The sequence below is a fragment of the Phascolarctos cinereus genome, unplaced genomic scaffold (genome assembly GCF_003287225.1).
Source record: "Phascolarctos cinereus isolate Bilbo 61053 unplaced genomic scaffold, phaCin_HiC Scaffold_4;HRSCAF=312, whole genome shotgun sequence".
NCBI classification, from domain to species: domain Eukaryota; kingdom Metazoa; phylum Chordata; class Mammalia; order Diprotodontia; family Phascolarctidae; genus Phascolarctos; species Phascolarctos cinereus.
The window spans coordinates 198,712,731-198,719,679 of record NW_027555847.1 but is presented as its reverse complement, the minus strand read 5'-3'; the positions used below and the strand labels follow the sequence as shown (position 1 = coordinate 198,719,679).

Here is a 6,949-nt window from a genome sequence, read left to right as displayed (position 1 = left end):
TACATACATGTGGTATATATTCGTGTGTGTATGCATGCATATACATATGCATGTGCGCGCGCGTGCGCACAAACACACACACACACACACACACACACACCTCTTTTTGAGCCCCCTATCACCTGAGAAGGGCCTAAAACCTGGACTGGCCAATCAGAAGGAAGACATTTTGACCCACTCTGAGCTTAATTTACCATAATGCTTTGTACACTCTGGCATAACAGACACATTTTGCTCTCTGAGTGGACATAAAATACCCCTTCCTGTGTCAGCAACTACAATACCAGATGAAGCTGATCAGCAGCATTCTTTTGTTTATGACTGGGAGGGAGAGGTGAGAGGGAACTATTCGGAAGACATGAGGTTCCCTTTGTCTCTCTGTCATTGGACTAATTTTTCACAATGAACTCCCATGCATATCTCTATATGCCTGTTCTGCCTGTTAGGCCAGCTTTGAGAGAAATAAGTATGTATATGCAGCCTAATTTTTTTGTTTTTCTTAGAATGAACTCAGTAATAGTTAACTATATATATGTGTGTATTCACACATATACACACATATACATATATACATACATACATATATATATGATCTTTTCAGATTAATTTGATGAAAGGTTTTTTTTTAACTGTGACCTAACTCTAACTAGATTGATATTTGTGAAAAATCTTTTCAGCTTTCTGTACTCAAAACTATTTTCTCTCCCATGATCTTCTGCATCGCTTGTTTTGCAAGATTTCCACTACCCATGGTTAATAAATTAATATCATAGTTCTCTCTCTCTCTCTCTCTCTCTCTCTCTCTCTCTCTCTCTCTCTCTCTCAGAAGTTTTTATATTTATGCAATTTATGCATTTGAAGCTTGTCATTTCTGTTAGACTGTTTTTTAGCTTTCCCAGATGATTTTGGAGTCTTTGTGTTCAACAGTTTCTTGTCTTGGGTAATCAGTCAGCTTAGATGAGGAATTTATATTTTATTATGTGCTATTAGACACACAATAGGAAGCCACTGAAGAGTCCTGAGTAGAAAAGAAACATGGTCAGACTTGTGCCTTAGGAGATTATTTTGGTACCTCTCTGGAGAGTAGATTGGTGAAAAGAAAGGCTAGAACTGAGAGGCTACTACTGTGTTCTATAAAAATTTGAAGAGGTAGAGAAAATAAACTATCATTTTCTGAAAAATGACAAAATGAAAGAAGCTATAATTACCATTACTATCATTTCTACTGGTCAATCTCCCTCAAAATTCTGACAAATCTCACAGTCAGAATTACATATTTTGCCAAATTTTCAGATAATTTTCCTCTGTCTCAGTTTGTAAATCACATGGTGAGATTTCTGTTTGGATATTTTCACCTCCTCTTTTAATTGACACAGATAGTTTACAGTAGAAGAGCAGGTATCTAAGTGACAACTGACCAGAGGGCAAAATACCAACTGTTTAGGGAAAAATAAAGCAAAACTCTAGGAACGTAAGATATTTGAATGCATGGCTTTATAATTGCAGGCAATTAAATGTTGTGATTAAGACAGAAAAGAAAGAGTAATGAAATAAAAACTGCATTGATATGGAGTACAAAGGGTGATAGAAACTAGATAGGTTCTATAAAATTTGGATGTAAATATGAAAGAATGCCAGGTCCTTGATATGTACTGCTTCACAGGACTGAAATTAAGAGTTGGAAAGGACTTTAGAGGTTGTATATTCCAATTTCCTCACTTTACAAATAAGAAAATTGAGTCTCATAGAGAATAAATGTCTTTTTTTTAAAGAAGTGGCAAATCTATATTATTTCTGTTTTATTTTTGTGCTGTGTCCAAAAAAAAAGTACTATACTTCTAGCTTCATAGTTTGTGATTATTTAGCATAAGAATCATTAAAAACTATGTGATTTCTTAATAGTAAAAATAATGATATGCCAACATACTATGAAGAGGCTGTCTTTGTTGAGTTTTGAGCTCTCTTTTACAGGAAATTCAAATTGTTTGAAGAAGCCTTAGAAAAGCTGAGGAAATTTATGATGTTTTCATAAACCAACTCTAAAGATTTTGGGGGGGGTTCACTGATTACTATTTATCCTGTGAACATTAAATTTAATATATATGCAGGTATAACATTGAGGAAAATATTTAAGATGATTCAAAGGACAGCCTCATGAATAACACATTTTCTGTTACAATTGTGGAAGAAGGTTCTTAGGAATATATTTAACAGACACCTAACTCTAAATATTCCTTGCTAAACAATCTTAAATGTGATTGTAATAGTTCAAATGTAAAATGCACACACACACACACACACACACACACACACACATAAATACACATATGTACTAGTTAGCTGGTTTCCATTTGTGATGTTTTCTTTGTATCCTATTGCCGTGAATATCAGGGTACTAGAAATAGATGCTTGTAGGAAAATACAGAAATTTTTCACACACTTCTTCCTCAACCTCTTGACAAGTTTGACCTTGACCTTGACCTTGAACCTGAAGGTTATAAGGAAACAAAGAGGAGCAACAGGAAGATTTAAGTTCAACCACTTTTAAATTCTATTATGAGTACTTAGCAAAATGTAGGCCACAATGGTTGATTACATTCTTATCCTTTTTTGTTACATACTTAGGAAAATAACTGGTCTTCTTATTTAGTGACCCCTTGAAACAGTTATTAACTTTCTATGGCAAGCAAGGCAAAGAGTCACTTGCAGCTTTGATTTAGGCCTTAAACCAGTCATTTATAACACATATATGCATAGAGATATGTACACATATAATTTACATATGTGTAAGTAGATATGCATATATACACATACACATATTTACAAATATATAATATGATATAGATATTTGAAGGAAACACTAAATGCTTTCATTTAGACTTAAATGAAAATAGACATTTTGATTTTTTTTTTTCAGTATGAGTTTATTGAATCCCTAAAATCTATCCATGGACCCTCGGTTGAAAACTCCTGACTTAAAAGATAACTTTGGATTATATTATATGACATAATCAACTTTCTGTCACTGAACTCTATGCACCATGTAGGTTCCTGAAAATTCAGTCTGGATTACTTTCTTTATTCACTCTCCCAGCTAAATACTTACCTTATGATTTTATTGCCATTAGGGCTGTAATGAACCAGGCTAGCATACAAACAACTGATGTGTTTTCTTTTGGTTTATTTTCAGAGGTATTCACCATTGACTATGGAGATTCAGGCTTACTGCTAATTAACTTCAACCTTGCTTCTTTTTGATAGCAATAATTAAGGGGAAATCTACCCCACAGTTAAAAGTCTACACTCAGGCCTACACACTGTGAAAAATGATTTCTCTTAGTAATCAGTATCTTGGAGACTTAGAGCTCTCCCCCACCCTGCAGCTCCCTTCCCTTTAGAAGGACATTATTGATAACAAGATTGCATTGAATCTCTTTATCCTAACCAGACCCTAAACCCAAGCCTGAACTGATTTTGTCAAAGGTAGGGAAACTGCTCAGGCTTGGATGGAGACAAATTCTTCTGCCTAGATAGTCCATGGCTAAAAGTGTTCTGCTATGGTTGGAGGGTGCTCTGATAGAAGGGGTATTTCCTCTGTTGGTAAATGATAATGGGATAATATCAGCCCCTCTTAGAAAGGTATATAAACTGGGCATGCCAACCTCCAAATCGAGCCAGTTCTAGATGGGCCCTCTTGGGGGGGGCCAGTTCTGGACTGCAACTCCCATGCAATGCATGTCACCAGCTTGAGAGAAATTAAAACATGGACATACAACTAAACCTAATAGATCCAGGAGAGATAATTTAAAAATTATTGGACTTCCTGAAAGCCATGATCAAAAAAAGAAAGTAAACATCACCTTTCAAGAAATTATCAAGGGAAAGTGCCCTGACATTCTAGAACCAGAGGGTAAAATAGAAATTAAAAGAATCCACCAATCACTTCCTGAAAGAGATCCCCAAAGGAAAACACCTAGGAATATGGTAGCCAAATTCCAGAGTTCCCAGGTCAAGGAGAAAATAGTGCAAGCAACCAGAAAGAAACAATTCAAGTATTGTAGAAACATAATCAGGATAACACAACATTTAGCAGCTTCTACATTAAGGGATCACAGGGCTCAGAATATGATATTCCAGAACTCAAAGAAACTAGGATTAAAACCAAGAATCACCTACCCAGCAAAACTGAGTATATTCCTTCAGGGGGAAAAAATGGACATTCAATGAGATAGAGGATTCTTTATGAACATTCTTGTTAAAAAGACCAGAGCTGAATAGAAAATTTGACTTTCAAATAAAAGACTCAAGAGAAGCATGAAAAGGTGAACAGGAAAGGGAAATCATAAGTGACTTATTCAAGTTGAACTGTTTATGTTCCTACATGGAAAGAGGATATTTGGAACTTATGAGACTTTTCTCAATATTAGGGTAGAAAGGATGACATCCAAAAAAAAAAGAAAAAAGGAAGGAGGTGAAAGAGGATTGTACTGGGAGGAGAAAGGGAGAGACAGAATGGGTAAATTATCTCACATAAAAGAGGCAGGGAAAAGCTTTTACAGTGGAAGGGAAGAGGGGAGAAGGGAGAGAGAATGAGTGAATCTTACACTCATCACATTTGGCTTAAGGAGGGAATTCCCCATAGGAAAATATGGGGAAAGGGATAAGAGAGCAGGGGGATGGTAGAAGGGAGGGCAGATTGGGGGAGGGGGTAATCAGAAGCGAACACTTTTGAGGAGGGAGATGGTCAAAGTAGAGAACAGAATAAACAGGGGGTGGGAAAGGATGGAGGAAATATAGTTAGTCTTTTACAATATGACTATTATGTGTTTTGCATGACTACAAATGTATGATCTATATCACATTTCTTGCCTTTTCAATGAGAGTAGGTGGAAAGGGAGGAAAAGAGAATTTGGAACAAAAGTTTTAAAAATGAGTGCTAAAAATTGTTTTCACGTGCAACTGGGAAATAAGATATACAGTCAAAGGGGTACATGAATGTATTCCTGCTCTACAGGAAAATAGAAGGGGAAAGGGATAAGAGAAGAGGGGAGGGGTGATAGAAGGGAGGGCAGTTTGGAGGAAGGGGTATTCAGAATGAATGCCATCTTTGGATGGGGCGAGGGGAGAGATGGGGAGAAAAATTAGAACTCAAAATCTTATTAAATTAAATTGTTGAAAACTAAGCATAAATTAATTAATTAAAAAAGACAACCCCCCCAAAAAAGAAAAAAAAAAGTTGTTGAATTGAACCATGAGACATTTTTTTTCTTTTTTTCTTGAAGTTTTATTGATATCTTTTGTTTTTACATCAGCTATTTTGGAATTTGTCCTCTCTTCATCTTCCAATCAATGAGCCATCCCATGTAACAAAGAAAAGCAGTTAAGTAAAACCAGTATAGCTACATCTAACATTTTATGCAACATTCATACCCATAGGACCCTAATCCAAGGAATGAAGAGAAAGGCACATACGGCTTTTATTGTTGTTAGCTATTTCACTTTGTAAGACTGAGTTGTTTAAGCTACTTTCTTATTTTGTTTATTTTATATTTGTTTAGGATAATCACATTTTTTCCTAATATTGTAGTGTTTCAATTTGACTGAAACACAACAAATTCTTATCTGCAATCATTTAGCCACTGCTCTCCTTAGCTGCAAATCTCTTGTCTCTTTCTCTAGCAATTGTAAGGTGGATACCTTTTCCTCGGGGAAGAGAGATCCAAGGCTTATTACCTTTGCCAATAACAAAAATGTTTGAGAGCTTAGTGGCAAAACATTTGCCACTGGCATCTTTTACATGGGCAACATCAGAAGAGCCCTCCAGGATGTTTTTCCTTTTTTGTGATCACACTAATTCGACCAAGTTAGCTCCACCAGTCACCATACATAGGTTACCAGCATCAAACTTGATGAAATCAGTGACCTTGCCAGTTTCTAAATAAATCTGAACTGTATCATTCACTTTGATGACAGGATCTGGGTAACAGATGGGTCAGTATGGGTCACCAGATGGGGAAAACCTTTTGTACCCATAAAAATGTGTTTCACTTTGCACAATTTATATTTAGCCTCTTAACCTATGATACAATGAACAACTAAGTGTTCCTTTGTGTCATAAACTAGACAGAAATGTTCACTTGTCTTCTCAATGCTAATGATATCCATAAAGCCAGCAGGGTATGGAATGTCAGTGAGGACCTTGCCATCAATCTTGATGAATCTTTCTTTACTTCATCTTCAATCAAGGCATATTTGAGTCTGTTTCTCAGAAAGATGATGAGCAGGAGACACTCTCTCAGCCTGTGGAGACCTGTGGAGCAAAAATTCCTGCTAACTTATCCAGCATCCAGGAGTTTGGAGCTGCTGCATGCTTCAGATGTTTCTTGGGACCATGAGCCATGGATACACTGTAACTTAGATGAAGTGGGAAATTTACTTGGCTGTAGGGTCAGAGGCTCTGTCTACTTACAATCTGTGTGCCTTTAGCCACTTCACTTTATCCTCACTTTAAAATCATAGGATTTAGAGATGAAAGGAAACCCTAAAGCTCATCTAAGCACAATAAATTCCTTTTATTTTATAGAGAGAACCCCCCCACACACACACACAAAGAGAAAGGATTTACCAAAACCTCACAGCCTACTCCCTTAATTTTCAATTTAGATCTTGTTGCATTGTTTCTTATTCCCCTCCCACTTTACAAGCTAATGTTATCACTAAAGTCTAGAATATTTTGCCCCTTGATATCATTTAAAGCAACTACATAACCTCATTCAGTTTAGGAAGTGGCCAGTACAAAGGCATAAAGGAAGGGGATGGAATCCCAGGTGAGAGAAAATAACAGTTTGGCTAGACTGTAGAGGACAGGAAAAGGAATCATATATGTGAGGTTTTAAAAGTAACGAAGTTTGTGTTTTATTTATAGACAGCAAGGTACACTTAATCTATT

At 36.2% G+C, this 6,949-nt stretch overlaps 1 pseudogene; it reads right to left on the bottom strand.

Annotated features, from left to right (window-relative positions):
• Positions 1-5,632: 5,632 nt before the first annotated feature.
• LOC110198641 (small ribosomal subunit protein eS4-like) lies at positions 5,633-6,400 on the bottom strand (annotated as a pseudogene).
• Positions 6,401-6,949: the final 549 nt, after the last annotated feature.